The sequence below is a fragment of the Dipodomys merriami genome, unplaced genomic scaffold, assembly GCF_024711535.1.
Source record: "Dipodomys merriami isolate MVZ:Mamm:240054 unplaced genomic scaffold, mDipMer1.0.p SCAF_1, whole genome shotgun sequence".
NCBI classification, from domain to species: domain Eukaryota; kingdom Metazoa; phylum Chordata; class Mammalia; order Rodentia; family Heteromyidae; genus Dipodomys; species Dipodomys merriami.
Window position 1 is genome coordinate 80821091 of NW_027202270.1, and position 23821 is coordinate 80844911.

Sequence of the window (23821 nt, forward strand, 5' to 3'; positions counted from 1 at the left end):
AAGTGTGAGACAGTCAAAGGAAAAAAAATCAATCCTCAAATCAAACCAAGATATCAAAAATATTTAAAGAAGCAAGTTGCCCATGGATCACACCTATAATTATAGACATTCAGGAGGCTGAGATCTAAGGATCACACCTGGAAGCCAGCTTGAGCAATAAAGTCTGTGAGACTTTTTTCTCCAAATAACCACACACACACACACACACACACACACACACACACACACACACAAAGTTCGCTGTGACACTAGCAATATAGGCACAAGAGGTTTTCCTTTGTTGTTATTGCTTTAATGTACTGTGTGATTTTTTTTGTTTCTTTTGTATATTCTTTGTCCTATGGTATATCCTTATTGTCACTGTATTTGTTTTGGGTACATTTACCTAATTTGGGGAGGAAAAGGGTAATAACAAAATGCTGAAACAAGAACACAGGATGACCCACTGCAACAATGATACTCACAAGACACTATGTTGGAAATGAACTTTACAACTTAGGGGGGATAAGTGGGGAAGACTGGGGAGGGAAGAGATAGTAGGAGAAAAACAAAGGAGGGGGTAACAATACTAGAAAAGAAATGTACTCATTATTTTACTCTTGGAACTGGAACCCCTCTGTACAGCATCTATATAATAAAGTGTTTTCACTGTATTTGACATTGGTATAATTTGGGAAGGGGAAAGGAAAAGCCAAATTATTTAAATAGGGATACAGGTTGACCCATTGCAACAATGAGAAGTACAAGACCCTATGTTGTAAAACGAACTTTACAATTTAGGAGGTGGGGTTGTAGTTGAGGAGGTCCGAGGGAAGGGATGGTAGAGAAAAAACAAAGGAAGAGGCAACAATGCTTGATAAGAAGTGCACTCATGACCTTGCTCATGTAACTGTACAGTATTTTTACAATAAAAAAAACTTATTTTAAAAAATAATAAATTTTTTTAAAAATGAAGAAGAAATAGATAATAACAACAAAAAAAGAGGTAGAGTGCTAGTCTTGACTGTAAAGCTCAAGTACAGCACCCAAGATCTGACCGCAAGCTCCAGGATCAGACAAGAATAATAATAAATATATAAATAAGGAAAGAGAAGAAAGAAAGGAAAATAAAACACTTAAACAATAGAAAAATCACCTAAAAAGAAAAGTCATCTGCATCACTTCTTATAAGCACTAGAAATGCTTATAAATATCAGCTGCTGTTCTTATTTCAATTAATTTCTTGGCTGTCAGTAAATTAATTCTACTGGCTCTCAGTAGAATTTGTTTCCATAGCCACCATGTAATTCAGTGTCTGAGATCCACTGGAAGCCTAAGCACAAATTTGTCCAATAAAGGAGGTCAGGTCTGGCTGGCACCATATTGGCCATGTGGTAGATGGTAAGGTCTGGCATCTTGTCTTCTTGTGGGGGAAGGAAATGCCCCTGCCTCCCCCGTGATAGATGAGCTGGATCTCTGGGGGCTGGGGCGGGCACTTGTCTGATAGCTTATAGAACTTGTCAGTACAGTGCCTGGGACTTGGAATTTCTTGCGGACCTGTGTCCTGCTTGGACCCAATTTAGGCCTGGACCAGCACAGGTGATGCCATGCCATACGTGTCTCCATGTTTGTGTCCTGTGCTGCCTACTGGCTTGTTTCTGGTCATCATGGCATCCCGATTCAGCTCTCCATTGTAGCTGAATTTGTTTGTTGGTATTGTTTTTGTTCTTTCTTTCTTCTCTGGCCTGTTTTCTAACGGTGATATGTGTATTTGGGGGCTACAGGCCTTTGTTACAAAGCCTGCAGAATGCTAGTGTTGTAGTAAAGACTCGAATATTCCATCTCCCAAAATGTGGCTTCTGGGATAGTTCACCTTACAACAGTAGATGGGTAAGACCAGAGGCAGTAGAATAATTTCTTCAGCGACCTCAGAGGAAAACGAATCAATTCAGATTTATAACCTAGAAATCTTGCAATAAAATAAAGATATTTCTAGTGGACCAAAAATAATCATTATAAATTTTTGGATCAAAGGAATTTCAAAAGGTATATCTCCAAAAAATGAAAGTGATTTTAAAAAGTTTTAATAGTTAAATAAGAATGGCGAGTAGATAAATAGGAAAGTATGTAAGAAAATAAAACATACATTGTCTTTCAAAATATATAATCATCATGGGAGTAGTCTATGAAGTTTAAAAATGGTCATACATGCTGTATAATATATTACATAAGCCAGAAGGTTTGATCAGTGCCCAAGTGCTTTAAAATTACTCAGATCATTTGGATTTGAAGTAGGATTAACAGAATTTCTGAAAGCAGAGAAATTAACATATTGATTGACTTCAGACATACAATCTTATTAGGTTTCAGGACAAATCCTCAGGGTGACATACTGGGTTAGTTCTCTCAGGTTATATTAAAAATATTATAGGCCTAGTAACTTAAATAGTAGTTTATTTTCTTACACTTACAGAAATCAGAAGTCTCAGAACAAGGTGCTTTTCTTGTATTGTTTTCCAAAGGACTCTCTTCCTGGCTTGCAGAGAGCCTCCTTGCTGCCTTCATGTTCTGTGCTCCCATGACCTCTTTATATACCTGCTGAAAAAGATTGAGGAAGTTCTTTCATATAGCTTCACACTGGGGTACTAACAGGGACCTGGCCACTAACCAGAATCAGGCCCCAGTGAGTGACTTCAATTGAACCCAATTTCCTTAAAAAAAATACCAGCCCTAACACATTCAATTTATAACATCTACTAAAATAATCATAATAAAGAAAAACATTGGATTTACCAAAAAGGATGAAAAACTACAAAACACTGACCATGCACAAAATAAAAATTTTTAAATTAAGAGTAAATTGTTACTTGGTCTTCTGAACTGTCTTGGGATGGCATATTCTAATATGCAGTTAAATAAATTTACTTTTAAGATGAACAATAGAATACAAATCGAGAAAATTAGGACAAAGATAAAGTTTCAAAAAAAAGCAAGTTCAGGGCCTGAGGCCTGAAGAATGGACAGAAGTTGCATAAGATCAGAAAACCATACAGGACTGTGCAGAACTGATCCCTGATAAAGTAGGCTACTTGTTTCCATGATGGCCTTACCTAATTGTATGAACTTAATAGCTCAAATCATACAAGTATGTCAGAGTTCTGCAGGGCAGAATTCCTGTATGAGTTATAGTGGGTTGAAATCAAGCTATCAGCAGGGCTGTGTTCTTTTCTAAAAGCTCTGTGGGAGAATTCATTTCCTGCTCATTAGGATTATTGGCAGAAAATTCAGTTCCTTGCAGGTGTACTAGTCACGTCCCATTATCTCCTTGTCTGAATTGTGAACTCCTTTCTACCTTCCAGAGGCTGTCCCATCAGAGGGCTGCTGACCCCTACCATCAAAAGAGAAGGCAGTGTTTTAAAGTCCTTTCCAATTCACATTTCTCTGATAGTGGCCAAGAAAGGTTCTCTGAACTTAAGATGTCATGTTATTAGATTAGACCCACTTGGGACAATCTAGGGGTCTCTCCCCACTTCAAGGTTTATAATTTTAATTGCTTATACAATTATAACATACAAGGATTATAACCTTAATCATATCTTTGTATTTCTATACATTTTTTCAGGATGAGGATGTGAACATCTTTGAGTATTATTATTTTATCTTTCTCAAATCAACTTGGCAGTTAATAGATAAAGTATCCTGGGTTCTATTTTGAAGAAGGGCAAATCAAGATGTGCTTCAATATTCAATAAGATGTTACATATTACATAATTTAATATGCAGATAAAGTACAGATCATTGTTACTAGCTAGATCAGTGATAAGGTGGTAACTTGGGAATTATAGTGGAACTCATTCTCCAGATCCTGGAAAATTTAGAAATTTAAGTTACTCCTAAAGGAAATGAGAAATATGACTTACATGTATCAAGAACAAGACCAAATTAAGAGTCACACATTAGAACCAAATTTCTACTTGTCACACAGACTGGGAGGGGAAATGAACAGACAATAATTTGAAAACAAATAAACAACAACAACAAAAACAACAACAGAAACCAGTCTAGTTTGAAGGTGTAAGTAAATTAAATGAAAGAGAGGACCAGGACCAGATAATCTAGGTAGGACAGTTGTGACAAAATAAAACCAAGGGTCATATTTTTAAAACCTCCCGTATTACAAATATATCTTAACACAAACATAAAAGAAAAAAATAGTGAATGAGTTCACAAAAAAAAACTCTAGAATGTATATACTTAGGCGAGTCAGTGGTTGTTTTTCAATGAAATCCTCATTGTAAAATATTCAGTAATTGTGAGAGATGGTGACTATAAATTTAGCATCCTGAAATGAATGATAGTATTTCCATCAGCAAGAACACAAGTTCTTTTCCTTTCTTTCTCCATAGCAGATTACTAGCTTGCCAGTGTGGCCTTGACAATGCCTCAAATCTATCATCATTGAATGAGGGAAGCTAGGATCAGTGTTGCTCATGTCATGAAGTTCTTTCAGGCTTGAAATGAAAATGAGGAATGTATGAGGTAGCAAAGTGGTCAGAAGACGCTGAACTTTGTTCTGATGCTTTTTCCATTAGACAAAAGCAGTATTATTTGTGTAGTCCTAGGAAAAGAACCTAAGCCAAGTTTTATGCCAATAACTATTTTCAAATATTCTAGTAATGTTCTCATTACTAAAATATAATTCATGTGTATTATTACAAATGGAGAGGTAAATACCTATAAAAAAGGAACACAATGTAAAAAGGTATTTACATTCTATTTCTTATTCTTACATGTGCAAATATATGCACATGAGGAACATACATGCAACTTGCCCTCCCAATCACCTGAACCAAGGAAGTTAAGAAGAATTACAAACTCTTTTTCATTCTTCAGGTTTATGTTCAGGAAAGAGATTAGAAGAGGGACATCAATGTAAGTTAAAGTGCCAATGTCATTCTGTGGAACTGATCAAATTTGAGGTATAAGACACTGGACAATTAGATCATTGAACAGAGGTGTCAGTTCTTCTCACCACTGAAATTGACTGAAACAATCACCCAATCAACATACAAGTCAATAGTGGGAAAGGGCAGTTCTTCCCAACACTAGCAAGGTTCTTTTGTATGCAGAGCAACATGATTCTAAAAGACACCATTCCCCCTCACCCTGCTCTAATTCCTTTAGGGGTGAGATCTTACTAAGGTGCCCAGTCAAGCTTAGGGCTTGTGATCTCCCATCCTTCCTATCCTCTGAGCTTCTGAATTAGCTGGGATTGTGCACTCAGGATGACACCATTTCTTTGCTACCTGCTTCACTAAAGGGAATCCACTCACATTGCATTTTTTCCTGGACAACCAGCCACTTATGAAGGCATACTTCTCACCCAGAGAGAAAGACTGCATTCCTCCCACCTGTGAAGAAATAATCAAGGGAGGGTACTTAGCAGGATTGTGACTCTACAGCTAGGGTAAGTGCTGACCAAGGAGACCTCAGACCTCTTGGAGGCTTCCAATATCCAGAAATGGGATTTATATTATAAAAGAAAAAAGAAGCACCCATAATATTATTGTAGTTGATTTATTTGGGGAACAACATTAAGTTCTAAATTAGGATGAGAATCCAAATATATGCTGGTAGGAACCATTCAACTACTCAGAACCATGAAAAATGAGGATATTCACACAGCATTGATGAGAGTAAGCACACTCCAATTTGTGACAGTTACTACTATCTACAGTAAAACAACAAGAAAAAGTTTGTTGTTCTTAATTTAGTAAGCTTACTTCCAGAAATTCAATCTGCATTTAAATAATAAATACACATTAAAGGGAGCCGTAACATTTGAAATTATGTGTAGAAGAAGCACATGGAGAAAAGAGAAAGAAAAAAATTTTTTTACATGAAGCTCAGTTCTGGCCTTGAATACAATTACCATTCTTTAGCTCGTGAATTTCTGTTATAGTTTGGCTCTTGTTATAGGCTTTTACTGTTTTTCTTTCATTTGTAGGTCACTTCTGTACATGAATAATCAGGATTTCCAGGAACTACTCATATATTTTTTAAAAAGTGTTCATTTTTGGCCTTGTTTCCTCATAGTTTTTAGTAAGAAGTAGGTACTTATAAGATCAAATGAAAAACTATGACAGCAATGCATCTGTAGTAGATGCACTGAAGACCTTGAATATGAATGTTACATTAATTTATCTGGTGATCTACATAAAACAGTGCCGCGGACCGGGTTCTGTCGGGACGACGGAGGATACCTAGGGGAGGAACCTGGAATAGGACGGGGAGATGGCAAACAGACAACTCACACACATTAGGAGTGGATGCTGAGTGCTGAGTGCCATCTCCCCGTCCTATTCCAGGTTCCTCCCCTAGGTATCCTCCGTCGTCCCGACAGAACCCGGTCCGCGGCAGGTGGCGCCCAACGTGGGGCTCGAAGCGGGGCTCGAAGCGAGGCTCAGAGCGGGGCACGAAGCAGTTTCTTCAGTCAAGGAACCTTGGGAGGTAAGCATCTCTCTCTCTCTCTCTCTTTTCCTTTCACCTGGAATAGTAGTCAGAAGCTCGTTGGGGTGCTGCAGGCCCCTCAGTTGTGACTGAGAAAGATAACGAGCAAATCATGGGGAGTTCATCTTCTAAGAATAAGGATAGTTTGTCTCTATTTTAAAACATATACTCCACAGTAGCAGTGGGAGAACAAACTAATCCTTGGTTCCCGCAGGAAAAAGGAAACCATTGGAAAAGTGAATGTAAATCTAAGTTCCATAAAGACGGAACTCCTCCTTTGAGAGGAAACAAAAAAAAAATGGAAAAAGGAAACCACTGAAAAAGTGAATGTAAATCTAAGTTCCATAAAGAGGGAACTCCTCCTTTGAGAGGAAACAAAAAACGGACAGAGGGGCAACCAGCCCCTCCCCAAGAGAATAAGAAACAGTTAGATCATTTGATACAATTTTCATATTTCAGGAATGGTGAAAGCCTGCCTGCAGGTGTGGTCTTGGGGCTGGCGGAGAGTCTTGGCGGACGCGCTATAAGACTGCCAGTGGGGCCAGTGGGAGACGTCCCCTGGACCCCTGGGTGGGGCTGTCCTCGAGATCGGGTAGAGGGGGTTCGAGTCCCCCCGATTGGCCGATTCTCTCTGGTTGGAAGCCCTTCTGGACAGACTGTCTGACCAGCAGTCTGACGCGCTTGCTGTCTGTCTTGAGTGTGCGTATATGTCTTCTGTTAACTCTAATTTGAATCTTAGGCACGCAGCCCTGGGGCTGGTGGATGAGGGGCTTACTGATCCCGTAGACCAGAGGAAGAGTGCGCATTTCCCACTTAATTGCCCCTTCCACCCTTTTAGAATTCCAGGAGTGCCCGGACCAGATCGCCCACCTCCCCAGAGAAAGCGTGACCAAGTGTGCGTACATTACCAACCCCCGTATGCAGCAGTGTGTGTGTGGTGTGTGTGTGTGTGTAATTTTAACTTCTTTTTCTTTCTTATCTTGGTTTTACTAATTTGGACACTCCTTGTCCCAGAGATGGGGCAAGGACAAAGCAAGCTTACTCCTCTCAACCTCCTGCTCAATCATTTCAAAGAGGTAAAAGAGAGGGGGTATAATTTGAGTATAATTGAAAATCTCAGAAGAATCTAAAAAGAAAAATTCTCGAAATAGGGTAGAGGGGGTTCTAGTCCCCTGGTAAGTGGTGAGATGTCACCCCATTCACTGGGACCTAATTTTGTCTTTGTGGCCACTTGTTTGTCTTGTTTAGTGTGTGTGTTCGTTTTATGTTTTCTGAGGTAGGGAAGATTTGGGTGAGTGTGACAGGCTCACTCAGCAGACTCTGGATTCAGTTTGCTGAATGAGAACAGCACAGAGATTCAAAAGACTAATTAGTGAATTGCCTTGCTAGATAAGCAAGCTCTGGGAAAATTAAGCCCAGCAAAGGTACCTATTTTAAAAGAACTACTGTCTTAAATTTTTGTTTAAAAACTTTAAGTAATGTACGTACAACTGATTTTGATTTTTGCGCGCTTTAAGATCTGTGTGTTTTGTGTGTGTCTGTGAACATGTTCAAAGATAAAAAATTGTCAGCATGCTGTAACAATTGGGTGAGTTTAAATTTAAAATTCAAAAGGTTATGAGGTTTGGACATTACCAAAAAATTTTTAAAATCTTCACATTGTTTTAAATGGCTTTTTAAAAGGTTCTTTAACTTGTAAATTAGAAAATCTGGTATTTTAAAAACTAATATTTTAAAATGCATAAGACTGTTTATACTGTAATCAAGTTATCTGGCTTAACAAAAATGCATTGGCTGTTTGGGGTCTAATTCCCTTGGCTAAAATTTGGGGATAAATATTAGAAATTTAAATGTAAAGGTTAGTTTAACACTGTCAAAGATGTTACCTGTTCTGTCTATCTAAAACTGTATTTCATTTGAGAACCAAGAGAAGAGACAGGGAAAAACTTAGAAACCAACAGAAGACCTATCTTTAGAGGTGAAGGGTGAACAAGCAGAAGTGCAGTTCAGCTGGTCATGCAGTGGGACAGGCCCTGGGAGGAGTCCACCCATGGTGAGGCAAGCTGGCACAAACGCAGTTCATCTAACCCTAAAGAGTCAGATTGAGTGTGTGGCTATTCCATAGGAGGGGCCAAGTGGCCCATCGTTGTTCTGTCTCTTTTCCCTGCAGATAGGCACTGAAAACATGATGGTTAAAATGAATGATGTGATAATCTGATTAGTATTGCTAAACTTTCCCTTGGATGTGTTAACATTAAAATTAGGAAGGCCTTAAAAAGAGGGTAAAAAGTTATTTGTATAATGTGGCTTACTTTCAATTATGTTCTACAATTAGGATGTTTTTAAAAGTTATAAAGATGTTAAATCTAGCTTTGTGGTATAGTAAAGGTGACTGTAATTCTTGCATTAAGGAAAATTGTCATTTGAGTTTAAAAATCTTAATGTGTGTCTGTTTTAAAACAAGCAGCCAAGAGGCAATGAGTGACACTTGGCCTCAAGATTTCAAGGGATCTTTTCAAAATGCAAATGAAAACTAAAGTATAACATATTAAAGGTGATTAATAAGAGGTTTAAAAAAATAGGGAATGGATTTTTGGATATATAGTTTAAATGTAAAATCATTCTTGACATTGGCCTCAATGTGCAAAAAAAAAAAAAATAGGATTATCAAAATGATTGCTATTCTAGTTTGCTCTTACAGGTTTTTTAAGTTTCCAGCAAGCCCAAAGCAAAGCACAGAGGATTCTTACAGTTTGTCAGATGTAACTTTGACTCTTAATAAGTGTCAGGTAAGTGCATGCTTAAAAGCTACTTCTATGTTGACCACCTTGTTGCTTTTAATTGGAGTAAAATGGCCTTTTATAAGACTCAGTGATCTGCAAACTGGTTCAAAGCCAGCCCGGGCAGAAAAAGGTCCCTGTGAGACTGTCACCTCTAATCAGCCAGCAGAGTGCTGAAAGAGCAAGCAGAAATGCTTTGGGACTCACAGTGGCAGAGTACTAGCCTTGAGCTGTAGAGCTGAGGGACAGTGCTCAGGCCCCGAGTTCAAGTCCAACAACCAGCTAAGGAAAATGCCAATGAGGCATTTATCCCAATGTAGAGAAGACACTCCTGGGACAAAAACAATGGTGGAGCATCCAGAGGCAGTAAGCCACTGCTTGGATGGCAGAAATGTCAGATCCTAGAGTCATTTGTGCATGGCCCTTCAAAACCGGTCAGAGCCGGGAGGTCATGGGAAGAGTTTATAAGCATGCCTAATGTTCATGACTACCTTGTAAGGGACAGGAACTTGCCAGTCCTCTGTGATAGTGAAAAGCTAATGTTATAAAATGTGGGAGATAGTTTAAATCTTAACCCCTGTATGTACCAAAAGCTCTAATTGGCAGTAACTATTGAGCTGACACCAGCTACGTGAAATTCATCTTCTCAGGAAAAAGTTTGTAAACCTGAGAGTGTGTTTCTATTGATACCTGTCTAAAGGCCTGCAAAGGTAACTTAGGCATTGTGTTAGGGTCACTAGAGATCACATTCCTAAGTCATCCGGAAAGATGATTTTGTAAACCAGAGTGCTAAACACTGCTATAGCTGGAGAAAATGTCTGTGCAGTTGTCAAAAGTTAAATATTGTTCTTAATGACATCTAACCCTGATAGCCTCTTTGTAAAATAGGCTAAGGTTATAGGTTCTTGGCTAGGTAAGATCAACGCCCCTAAAGTCAGCTTGAAGAAGTTACAGAAGATTGACCTTCGCCCTTCTACCCCCATTTTAAGATCAAGGGTCCAGAGTCAGTTTTGGAAAAATGAGGCAAAATAGGTAAAATAATTTTTTAAAGGCATAAAGAATAGTGTTAACAGCTGTAGGTGTGCAAGTGTGGAGACTGCATTTGTCAGAGATGGTTACAAGACTAAGCCTTCTGTGTCTATTTATAAAAAAAAAAAAAAATCTGGTTAGTAAAAAAGTTATTTTGGTAAATTGTCCTGGGCTATTGTCTAAATGTTCTTAGAAACCAACGGAGTCACGGCCTGCCAAGCCTATGTATTACTTGCATCCTTAACCAGTCTGTGTAGGAATTTGCAGCCCAGCACGAGAGACCCTGTTGCTGCTACTGCTACTGCTGAACACCTTAATGGGTAAAGTTCAACGGCGGCCTGACAGTCACCTGGAGGAACTCCTGCTTGATTCCATCACCTGAATCTGCTTCCTGGTTGAAAGCTGCTAAATCTAAGATCTTGTGGGACATTCTTTTGGGTGATATCCAGAAATCCTCTCTATTCCCACAGTGGATATTGGGGACAAGGATATCACTGGCTTGCTTGTCTTAGGCACTTCAGTGCATAGTGACTGAAAATCCACTCTAGGGTCACAGCCTAGTTTGACACTGATATGGTAATAACCTGAGTGTGTTATCAACAGAGGTAATACTCTTAGCCTTAAAATCTAGCAAGCTTCTGCATCATGGTGGTGCCTTAAGGCTGTTCTAAGATAAAGGTTCCGCAAGCCAAAGGAAAATTGGGCAGTTTTAAACTACAGCCACAAAGATGGACAAGAGATTGTAAAGAAAGAGGGTGGTAAAGAAAGCCTTGGGAAAGGAATTGTAAAGAAAGAAGAAAGTAAAAAAAGCCTTGGAAAGAGAATTGGGGAAATTTGAAAAGTAAGGATTGTCTTTAAGACAAACCTCAGAAAGTTTAAGTATGTCGCAAATGGTATGAGTATGTCTTAAAATTGGAGCTTACAAGTACAGCTGGTATAAAATTGATACACGGAGTCAGGACTGGTGAAAATTAAAAAAAAAAAAAAAAAAAGGGGCAAATGCCACGCCGACCCCAGTAGAGTCTGCTTAGCATGGGAAACCATCTATCAGACCATGATAGGGGCCTCGAGACCCATCTCTGAGTTTTGGGACTTCACCGAAGTCTACCTCAGAGAATGGGGCTTTACAGAAACCTATCTCCAAGTTTTGGGACTTCACTGAAGTCTACCTCGGAGAATAGGGCTTCTAAGAGGCCTACTCCTGGGAAAAGGCTGGCAAAAACCCCTGGAAAAGATGTGTTTCTGCCTATCTTTTCCTCATAAGAGTGCCTATTAATCTTTTACTGTTTCTACTGTTCATTGTACTTACTCATTGTCAATGTTCCCTTATTCAAAGCTCTTTCTTAAGAGTGTTGACGACTCCAATATCTGATGAGTGTCTTAAAAATATGACTAACTCACCAGAGTTAAGTGCTACCCTGAAACCCCTCTTATGGAGGCTAGTAGACAAGTTATAAGTAAATATAAAAGTATTGGGGGTTTCACAAAGTCACTCCAGAAGGAATTGTAAGAGATTTACAAAAAGTTGTAGGCGCGGCTAGAACAGAAAGAATGTATGGCAATTGCTGAGATAACTACTTAGGAGAAAGAACTTCCTCATTTACTAAGACTTGCTAAATCTAAGTCTCCTTGGTGCTTACTATTAAAGAAGGAACAGGAAAGATCTTAATGGGACAGTTAAGGCCTCTATAGAAAAAAGTAGTGGTTAATTGGTGACAATCATCGAAACCAATTGTATTTCTTAAAAATAGAGGTGAAGCCAGAAACAAGTGCTTATCAGGCGACCAGCTGGTGACCGCCCAAGAATGAAGCCCTGCAGCAAGATTATGTAACCTTTTGCCCTTTCTTATGGAGACTTTTGCTATAAAAGTTTGTTATCCTCTGCATTAAATCGCACTCAGCACTCAGCACTCAGCATCCACTCCTAATGTGTGTGAGTTGTCTGTTTGCCATCTCCCCGTCCTATTCCAGGTTCCTCCCCTAGGTATCCTCCGTTGTCCCGACAGAACCCGGTCCGCGGCAAAACAGTATGTATAATTATGGCCAGTAAGTGCCATTCTTGAGAACTGTTTAGAATATTGTAAGAACAATTTTGTGAGCATAAATAACTGAGGAAAATCAAATTCTTGACCTTAGGCCTCCAAAGGCCAATGGTCAAAAGTATCAGCTGTTCTTATCTTGTAGGTATGAACCAAGCAAAAATGGATAAATTGCTGCATTCTGAAACAATTCCTGTGTAGATTTTGATTGCATATGGGATGTTAACCTAACTGCAGTACTGTGTAATGTGGCTGATTAACATCCAGGCTCAGGGAAATGTCAGTTGCATCTCAGAAGTAAGTCCTTCCCCAGACTTCTGTAAATCTAAGCCTCCTGCATTTCCCTCAGGATTTTGCCTACCAGGTTCATCATCTGTGAGAGTGCCTACCACATAGGACAGAAGTCCATCCTCATGAGAATAAATGATTTCACAAAGTCAGTGCTTGGCTACTTCTAAGATCCCATGGATTTTATGAAGGCAACAGCTTAGATCCAAAGAAAGAAAGATTATTTGTGAAAAGATTTTTCTTTAATAATATCACCTTATTTCTACTGTAATAGAGAAAATGATCCTATGTCTTAGTAAGGAGGGAAGTCTACCTGTTTAACACCCCAAATTGAATGAGCATATGATTTTTCAAAATTGAGAATATTAGCTAGAACTGAACGTATGGCTCAAGTGCTAGAGTTCTTTAACACCAAGCAAAGGGCCTTGATTTCAAACTCTGGTGCTGCTCAAAACAAGCATGCAAAGCAAAGGAACAACAGTGACATAGTGATGAATGCCTATAATCCCAGCTACTCAGAAGGTGAAAAGTAGAAGTCTTGGTTCAAGGCTAGCCCTGGCCAATGTGTCATACCCTATCTGAAAAAAATAAAAATAAAGCAAAAAAATAAAAATAAATAATTTTTAAAAAGTATGGCTCAAGTGGTAAAGTGTGAGTCTTTGAGCTCAATCTCTAGTACTGCCCAAGAAGAAAAACATTTAGAACATTTTAAATAAGTTTTTTTTATTGTGAAAATACTGTACAGAGGGGTTACAGTTACATGAGCAAGGTAATGAGTACATTTCTTATCTAGCGTTGTTGTCTCCTCCTTTGTTTTTCCCCTACCATCCTTTCCCTCCAATCTCCACAAGTACACCCCCCTCCCCCCACTTAAATTGTAAAGTTCATTTTCGACATAGTGTCTTGTACATCTCATTGTTGCAATAGGTCAATCTGAACATTTTCAAACATTGTATGTTTTAGTTATCATGAACAATCTCCTGATTTAAGTCCAATAAACAATTAATTAAGGTTTTTCTAACTTTAAAAATGTCTAACTCTTATAGCTTGAACATGTAGTAAACACAATAAATTTTATGCATATTTTCTAGAAATTCAAAGTACTTCTTTGTAGCATCCTTTGCTCTAAAGTTAATAGTATTCAGTAAAAGGCATTGAGTAATATTAACTCTTGAGAAAAACTCTTCATTCTAGAATATGATTCTTTTCCTATGGGATATTTTTCTCTCCTTCTCATACTATGTCACAATTACTTTAATATTCTTCCTTAAGATATAAAATTGTCTTTCATAATAACATCTCTTTTATAATATGTTACACCAAATCTATGTCTTCTTTATGTCATTTTCTTTAAATATCAAAACAAAATATGTGTTAACTTATTCAGGTACTTATCAGGTAGACGAAGCAGGATAAATACTTGATTAGTAAATAATTATATTTTAATTTATAGTGTGGAAAGTTTTTCCATAATTATTGCACAGTGTGGAATAATTTCCTGTCTCATGTATGTTTCTGAAGCTTTTCTATCACCTATCATTTTTACCCAAAGAAAGTATAATCATACTAACATAAACTAACTAAACCTCATTTCAAGAGGCAACATCCACTGAACAAGGCCTTGAGATCCTCCCCTACTTTAATTACATGGTATTATTACATCTTCAACAATTTCTTCTTATTTTCGTTTTGTTTTTATTTTTTGGTTGGTCATGGGGCTTGAAGTCTAGGCCTGGGCACTATCCCTGAGCTCTTCAACCCCAGGCTAGCACTATACCACTTGAGCTACAGTGCCACTTCCAGTTTTCTGGTGAGTTATTGGAGATAAGAGTCTCTTGGACTTTCCTGCCCCAGCTGGCTTTAAACTGTGATCCTCAGATCTCAGCCTTCTGAGTAGCTAGGAGTATAGTCGTGAGCCACTGGCACCTGGCCTTAACAATTTCTTAAGCACACATTTGGCAGATTGTGAAGAGTCTGGAACTGTCTGAAACTCACTCAATGATATTTGTAGGTTTGTTCTGACATGACAATATTAGTTGTAAATGAGCAGATTTTCAGGCAATGGTTCTTGACTAATATTGTTAGGAGCAAATTATTATATTTAGTTTACCATAATTTGTGATACTTCTGGTATGATAAACAAAAACCAGAATGTAAGTTACTTAAAGTCTCTAATCCTGATAGTAGTAGTTGAAATACATGGTGGAAAAAAAACTTAGTCATGAAGGCTATATATTTTATATAATATAATTCCCTTCAAATGCAAAACTATTAATAGAAATCATATCAATCTTGCCAGTGCCTGGCAGTAGATATAGAGGATTGGCTACAAAGAGAACACGGGACATTTGAGTATAATTCATTTGCTGTGTATCTCAAATGTTCTGTTGGATGTATGATTATACACACTTAACAATACTTACCATAGATTTTTACTCTCAAAACATGGATCTTTTTTCCTAGTTTCTCTGAATGCTGAGATCTGAGGATCACAATTTGAAGCCAGCCTGGTCAGGAAAGTCTGTGAGACCCTTATCTTCAATTAATCACCAAAAAAGCAGAAGTGGAACTGTGGCTCAAGTGGTGAAGTGCTAGTCCTGAGCAAAAAATGCTCAAAGACAACATCCAGGTCCTGAGTTCAAGCCCTAGGACCAGTGTAAAAAAATTAATTTCTTTTTGGATTGGCATATGCAATGGTATTGACACACATTGGTTCTTTTCATACTCACTCCCAAAAGAGCTTACAGAATCTCATGACACTTAAGTTAATGTCATTCATATGAGGACATATAATTGGAATTGAAGGAAGCATTACCTTTTTCTTTTACATTTAAAAAAATTTATTGTAAGGGTAATGTACAGAGAAGTTACAGTTACCTAAGTCAAGTATTGAGTACATTTCTTTTTTTATAGTGTCATATTTCCATGTTCTTTTCATTTCTATAAAATAGCAATAGAAACTTGTGATCTGATTTTAGGAAACAATGTAATAAAGTCCCTCAGAAGCATATGCCAAATTCTAGATCTATAAGTGTATGGAAATCCATGGGTAGTTATCTGCTACAAACAGTAACAGTAGTGATGTTTTTTAAATCCACTATTATAAAGTGCAGTAGTAGCAATGTTGGACCAAACTTCAACATTGAACCAAATTTCAACAAAATTAGAAATATATAGTAGGAGCTATAAGGATAAACATTTATTCTTTGGAAAATGCTAGCCTACCTTTAACTTTATCTCCTTAGCAATTTTTGGACTGTTTTAAATTTTTTTTGGGGGGGTGTTGGTCATGGTGCTTGATCTCTGGGCAATCAGGGTCCCAATCCTATATTAACCTCAGGAAATCAGGGTCCCAATCCTATATTAACTCTATATGAATCATGACTCAGTAGTACAGGATGTGCATGGTCAGAGATGCAACTACAGAGGAGAAAATACATCAGCAACCTGTGCTTTAATTCTAACAGTGACCATAATTTAATGTTGTTATCCCTATTGCATGCAAGTAGCTTTTGGTTATATGTACCAGGATATAAAACACAAACAAATTCCAGTAGCTTCTACTTCAAACATGTAAGCCAATTGCTCATGTTGAGATCTGCTAATGTAGATTTTTTTTTTGTCGGTCCTGGGGCTTGAACTCTAGCCCTGGGTGCTGTCCCTCAGCTCTTCAGCTCAAGGTGAGCACTTTACCACTTCAGCCATAGCACCAATTGCAGTTTTCTATTGGTTTATTGGAGTCTCACGGACTTTCCAGCCTGGGCTGGCTTTGAACCGCAATCCTCAGATCTCAGCTTCCTAAGTAGCTAAGATTACAGGCATGAGCCACCGGCACCCAGTTCTACTGTAGGTATTTAAAAGTCTTTTTCATCTTTGAAATTCACTGATTTTCAAATAAAATTTCTCATTTCTGTAACTTATGAGTGACTTATTTTGGCTGTCAAGTTTAGAAAAACCCCAAAGCCATGCATAGCCATTCAAGGATCAGCATTTCCTTTACACTTCTGGGCATATGGAAACTCTTCCTAGTCCTTATTAAGCATCTTTATAATCTTGCTAGATCTTTTTAAAGCTGGATGAATTTCCTGAAGGAAATCTCTAGTAGGATGAAGGTAGCTGGTAAAATTTCATTCTCTAAACAATATTAGTATGATGACTTTGTACTCATTCCTCTGAGTCTACGGCACCAGCATTTATAAAATTAAAGAAGAAAACCAAAGAATTTATATTTTAAACATTTAGAACCTCTTTGATCTAGATTTAACCTTTTAAATTACCGATGAGAAGTATCTCACCAACTCAATAACAATTCATAAGTGTATGTTGAATATTTCCAATATATCATGCATTATTACAGGGCCCTGCAGTACAAGCAATAAAGGCTGTCCTAGATCTCAAGGAACTATTACAGTAAGTGGCAGAGACAGTGATCTAAATAAATACATTCATGGTATTAATAATAAATACATAGAGGTCATCCAAATGTCTAGAAACAGGAGAAGTTCACAATGATTGCATGTAAAAGGCAGGAGAGAAGAGGAATGGACATGAAACTAATATAGAATTGTTTACTTAGGGGAAACAAAAAATGAGTTGGGAAAAATGATAGGCAAATGCAACAATTTTACATATAACTGTAGACAAATGCTTAGCAAAAATATATTATATAGTAATTATATGTTATAATAATATATTGTATATCATTGTTGTCTCAGAGTACATACAATTGAAAAAACAATTAAAAACCCAATTTCTCCTTATCTTAGGCCACATTAACTCCCATTTTGACATCTTTTTCCCATGTAGCATGGGTAAAGAAGGATGCTATGTCATACTATGCAGCCAGACCTTTGTATCCACCATTGCTTAGCCTGAGAATCTTGGCTTCTTATGTAAAGGAATGAGACATTACACTTGTCTTTAAGGTCCCATAGCTTCATTTATATTTACAAAGAAATATCTTTGAGTTTGATTCCTCAAATAATTGATTCTTCCTTTCCTTGGATTTGTTCTAGCACATACTTTTGATGCAGGGAGTATTATACCACTCTGTGTGTGTGTGTGTGTGTGTGTGTGTGTGTGTGTGTGTGTGTATGCACACATATATCTTGAATGTCCTCCTTATCAGGACCAAAATTCCTTGGGGCTGGAAGGATCTGAATAAATAATGATGGTCATGTGATGAAGTTGGCTTATGTAGGCTCAGGAGAACTATTGTAATATATGGAGAGTTTCTGTGAGTCATTAATTAAATCTTTGGCAACTTAAAATAATTGATAGTGAAATGTTTACACTATGGAAATTAGCAAACACAACATAAGAAACTGCTCAAGAAATCTGAAAGACAAATAATGTAAATTATGTTAGAATAACTGTAAAGTTACACAGTCAAGTAATAATTATTTAAATTAAATAAATTAGTGTAAAGTGGAAGAATGATGAGAAGTGCAGAAAGGAAAGTATTGATGTATCTCTGACCAGTGTGACTACTGCAAAGGGAATCTGAAACACTACAATAATTGTTATGAAAGATAGAGCAATAGCCAAAAGCCAAAATGATTTTCCTAGGATTAGTTTTCCGCAAAGTAAAAGACAAAAAATAAAGAAGGAAGGAAAGAGGCGGAGGAAGGAAAGAGAGAGAGAGAGAGAGAGAGAGAGAGAGAGAGAGAGAGAGAGAGAGAGAGAGAGAGAGAGAGAGAAAGAGAGAGAGAGAGAGAGAGAGAGAGAGAGATGAAGAAGAAGAAGAAATAGGGCTAATAATTCTTGCCAGCCAGACTTTTAAAACAAAATATACTATATAAAGAAATTCTTTATTAACTACACAGTATATAAACTATGTGACTATATGATATATACTGCATGCAGTATATGAATTACAGTTACTATAATTGGATTTAAGAGCAGTGGTTAGCATCAAGCTTTACACAATGTTAAGACTTCCTTTTATCCAGAAAACAAAGACTATTTTCTCAGAGAATGTAGAAGGTTTTCTTTGTCCTGATAACCATATCTTTGCTATTTTCAAAATTATTTATAGATTTTTAAAGAGAAGGAGAAGACTATCAAGTCACATTCAAGCTATCATTTTATATTCCAGGCACACAGTACCATGCTAGAAAAGACTTGCTTTCTTTCTGATCTTTATTTCTGTGGCTGTTTCCATGGAAAGAGCATATAAACCATGGTCCTTAGAAATGTTCAATCCACCTCACTGTTGCAATAGGTCCACCTGTATCCCTATGTGGAAAAACGACTTTACAACTTTGGCTCTGGGGGGTGGGGAACCGGGGGGGGGGGGGGTGATGGGAAGGGATGGGAAGGGGAAACAAAGGAGTCAACAATGCTTAATAAGAAATGTACTCATTACCTTGCTTATGTAATTGTAACCCCTCTGTACGGTATTTTCACAATAAAAAATAGTTTATGACCACAAAAAAAGAAATGTTCAATCCACAGATATTCCAGAAGAAGGTTTGCACAGTCTTGTTTAGGTATTGCTTTGGGACATGGTATAAATGATATTTCTCTAGGAAAAATGTTGAAAAATTCTAGTCCCTTGTTTGAGGCCTTTGTTGCAGCTGTCAATGGTCAGTGAAAAAAGCAGATAGATCACATGTAATTGTATCAAAAGCTATAACCATCTCAGAAATGCTGAATGCCATGTGCAGAAATCCCTTATGACAGAGCTTGAAGAATACATGCAAAATAGTGTTCAAATCCTCATCTCAAATCTGCTATCTGTAATAAATGTGAATCCCAAAGTCATAAATATTTAAATGACTACCTTACATCTCTTAAATGCAAAATAATGTCCTGGATATATGGTAATATCATCATTAAATAGAAATACTTTGAGCTAGACCACCAACATAATTTATAGAAACTTCTATCATATTATATCCTTAAGAGTGCCTTTAAATATATTAAGTCGCACACCTATAATTACATGGCAAATTCTGCTTGCATAATTGTAGGGTGGTGAGAATATCAAAATTTTAGGGTCAAATTTCTGAAGACCTGAATAAGAATTTTTTTCTACTTCTCATTACATAATGTTTCCTGGGTTTCAGGTTCTGTACATCTAAAATAATAGAAATATCCTGAGTATGAAAAGAAATGAGATAATTAAGTAAACTAAATTCAGCATATGATGTAAAAAAAAAACTGTAAATTAAAAAAACTGTAAATTCAACAAGCTATGACATAATTATTAGTCATCAACACCTTTACTGGCATTATCTTTAAGTGATATAAATTGATGAAGCCATTCTAATTGTCTAAGTCTTTTTCTCTATATGAAGACAATCATTTCAAAATGCAATCCTCTAAAATATATCATGTATGCAAAATATCTGGCATACTAAATATATCATGTATGCAAAATATCTGGCATACTAAAACCTAAGTGCCACAGGTCTTGATTGGGACCTACATTGGCATATAATGTAATTTAATCATCTAAATCATATTTTAAAATCCAATGAGTCATAAGAATATTAGAGTGGGTATTTTTATAACAATTCTGCATTTAGTGGCTTGCTTCCCCAAAAGTTTATTTCCTATTTGTGTTTTAGTAAATTTAAGTTGACTAGTTGACTAAGGTGAAATTTCTTCTCCATGAAATTTTCTAAGGCTCTAAGCTTATCCTGTCTGATGCTTTTGTTAAGCAATATAGTCTTAGAATATTTCATCCCCTTCATCTCACCAGTAGATGCAAAAGAAGCAAAATCATGGAGGCTAGGACAAGACAGTAGATGCTCAGACTTGGAAGTTTCTCATGCTAATTTCATGCAAATTATATTGATAATTGTACTAAACCCACAAAAGGCTGGGAGATGTAGTCTACCTACATGTAAAGATGAAACACAAAATGAAATATAAGGATTAAATCTCTGCCTTAGGGTTCTAGCACATTAAACTATATTATTAATTGATTAAAAGAAAATGTGCAATTTAATTGTCTTAATAGCTTATCCTATTTAAATAATAACATGCAATTTAGTCTCCTTCTTAGACAAACTACTAAAACATGCTAGAAATATCTTTGCTAATTCATGGCTAAGCACTATTTTGAAACCCATGTTCATGAGTTCAAATTCTTAGGCTCTTCATTTGTTTAAATAGAGTTAATACTTCTGGTGATCGACACATCTACTGTTAGGGAGAACAGAGCTTTGCCATTGTGACCAGGGCAATAGAGTGCTTAACCAATGAGCACTATTCTGATAGTACTTAACTTGACATGATAAAAGACATTGCTTTCTCTCTGAGTGTGGAAGTAAAGACTAAATACTCTTCACCTGAATGAAGGATAAGTAACATTCATGAGAATAACTATTCATGGGAAAAACATGGTCTTCCGAGCATTTATAAATATAGATATTAAGATATGTTCTGGAAATGAATCCACAGACCTATAGCCATCTAATCTTTGATAAGGGAGCTAAGCCTCTTCAGTAAATGATGCTGGTAAAATTGGTTAATCACCAGTGGAAACCTAAAACTAGATCCTTATATATCACCCTGCACCAGAATCAACTCCAAATGGATCAAAGACCTTGGAGTCAAAGCAGACACCCTGAAAACATTACAGGACGGAATAGGAGAAACCCTAGGTCTCCTTGGCACAGGCCAAAATTTTCTTAATAGAGACCCAGAAACACAACAAATCAAAGAACGGTTGTACAAATGGGATTGCATGAAGCTGCAGAGCTTCTGCATGGCAAAGGACATAGCTAGCAAGACCAATAGGAAACCCACAGATTAGGAGAAGATCTTCACTAGCCATACAATGGACAAGGGTCTCATATCTAAAATATACCTGGAACTCAAAAAATTAAATCCCCCAACAATAAATACTGAAAGAAACAGCTGCCCGATAAATAAGTGGGTTAAAGACTTAAAAATAAATTTCTCTGAAGAGGAAATAAGAATGGCCAATAGACACATGAAGAAATGCTCAACCTCTCTAGTCATAATAGAAATGCAAATTAAAACAACATTGAGATTACATCTCACCCCAGTTAGAATAGTTATAATCAAGAATGCTAATCACAACAGATGCTGGAGGGGATGTGGCCAGAAAGGAACCCTACTGCATTGTTGGTGGGAGTCTAAACTTGTTCATCACTTTGGAAAGCAGTATGGAGGTTCCTCCAAAGACTTCACATAGATACCACATTTTCTTGATCCATTCATATACTGAGGGGCATCTGGGTTGGTTGCACATCTAGTATATATCTGAGACAAGCTGAAACCATCAGATAAGTTTATGTTAGGCGAAATGAACCCCAAGATCAGGACTCAAATGTTTTTTTCTTTCTTGCTATTGTTTCTAACATATTTATAAGATGATTTCTTTGTTGCTTTGTATGTCCCTCCCCCATCATATAACCCCTGTTTTCACTATATTTGATGTTGGGATAATTTGTGGAGGGGAAGGGAAAAAACAAATTATATATTAATAGGGATACAGCTGGACCCACTGCAACAATGAGATGTACAAGATGCTATCTTGAAAAAGGAACTTTACAATTTAGGTGGGGGTGATGGGTGGGGGGTATAGTTGAGGAGGTGGGAGGGATGGGCTAGTAGGGGAAAAACAAAGGAGGAGGCAACAATGCTGGAGAAGAAATGTACTCATTACCTTGCTCATGTAACTGTAACCCTTTGTACATTATTTTCACAATGAAAAACATTTTTTAAAAAAAGATATGTTCTTGAATGACTTCTATTGTAAATAGAACAAAATCAGAACCACTGGTAACAAGCCAAAATTCTGAACAGTTTTAGATTAAAGTTATATATTAGGATAAGTGAGGGCCCCAGGTTTTAGAAGACTTATTGCATTTAGATTGTATGAAATTTGAATTCATGACTGAATATTTACATACCCATGGCTAATTTTGACACAGTCCAAATTTAGCTAAATTTATTCTTAAACTACTCTTCCAACATATGAAAAATTATGATTTAATTTAGATGCCACATTCCTCAGGAATGATGCTTTGATATTTGATATTTTACATGCTGTGAAAAACCTCTTGCTACAGAAAAACAGCTACTGAGATGGTCAGTCTATATGTGTAGGGAAAGTAAATATGCATTGGTGAAAGGTTGTGAGCCAGTCCTCCATCACTAAAACAAATACCTGAGTATGTGAAGTGAATGGTTTGTTTCAGCTTGTGATTTTGTCAGATTAAGTCTGTGATTCATTGGTGCTCTTGTTTTGGGACTTGTGGCAAGGCAGCACATCATTTATTGTTGGAGCATATGGTAGGAAAAAACCACTCAAGTCACAGCCTGGAATTGAAAGAGAGAAAGAGAAAACAGGGTTCCAGTATCCTTTTTAAGTGTATGCCCTAGGAACATAAAAACCTCCCAGTTGGCCCCACCATTTCACAACTCCACCAGTTCTCAAAATCACTTAACTGGTACCAAGCCTATATTATGTAAGTCAATGGGGAGAGGTTTTTAAGCTTCACTGTACAACAGCGAGGTATAGACAGGAGGTATGATCTTTTAAAAAAATAAGGAAGATGAAAAGGCCAGCCTTCACATATTTAGTTTATGACATCTGTCATTTGTTTTCTCTCTCTTTTTTTTCATATAAGTTCTTAGAGATATTTGAGGCAGGTGCTTGTTGCATATCCAACTGTAATCCCAAACTACTTGGGAAGTAGAAGTTGGAAGATCATCATCTCAAGGTCAACCCAGGAAAATTTAGGGATATCTAATCTTAGAAACAACAGCAGGAAGCAAGCAAGCAAGATAAAGCAAGAAAGCAAGAAAGCAAAAAAGAAAGAGAGAGAAAGATAGAGAGAAACAGGGAAAGAGGAAGGGAGGAAGGAAGGAAGGAAGGAAGGAAGGAAGGAAGGAAGGAAGGAAGGAAGGAAGGAAGGAAGGAAGGAAGGAAAGGAAAGGAAAGGAAAGGAAAGGAAAGGAAGGATGGAAGGAAAGAAGGAAGGAAGGAAGGAAGAAAGAAAGAAAGAAAAAAAAGAAAAAAGAAGGAAGGGAAAAAAGGAAGAAATTAGTAGGCATATAGTTCAAGAGGTAGAGTATTTGACTAGCATGAATAAGACACCCTGGTTTTCATCTCCAGTACTGAAAAACAAATATACATATGCTTTTTTATTATTAATAACTGATATAAATTTCACATGTACATTTTATTTTTTTTTCAAAAGCACATCAGTT

At 37.1% G+C, this 23821-nt stretch overlaps 1 protein-coding gene and 1 long non-coding RNA gene across 3 annotated transcripts in view; one reads left to right on the top strand and one right to left on the bottom strand.

Moving 5' to 3' along the window:
- LOC138839011 (uncharacterized) overlaps positions 1 to 5358 on the bottom strand; it is a 42799-nt gene extending 37441 nt beyond the window's left edge. The window contains exons 1-2 of one of the 2 annotated variants that reach the window (XR_011375820.1): positions 5313 to 5358; positions 2451 to 2574 (exon numbers count right to left, since the gene is read on the bottom strand). This is a non-coding gene — a long non-coding RNA (uncharacterized lncRNA). Of the gene's footprint in view, positions 1 to 2450; positions 2578 to 5312 lie in introns of both variants that reach the window. The other variant, XR_011375829.1, reaches the window with a different exon arrangement.
- Dpp10 (dipeptidyl peptidase like 10) overlaps positions 1 to 23821 on the top strand; it is a 1479312-nt gene that overhangs the window by 376564 nt on the left and 1078927 nt on the right. The window lies entirely within an intron of this gene.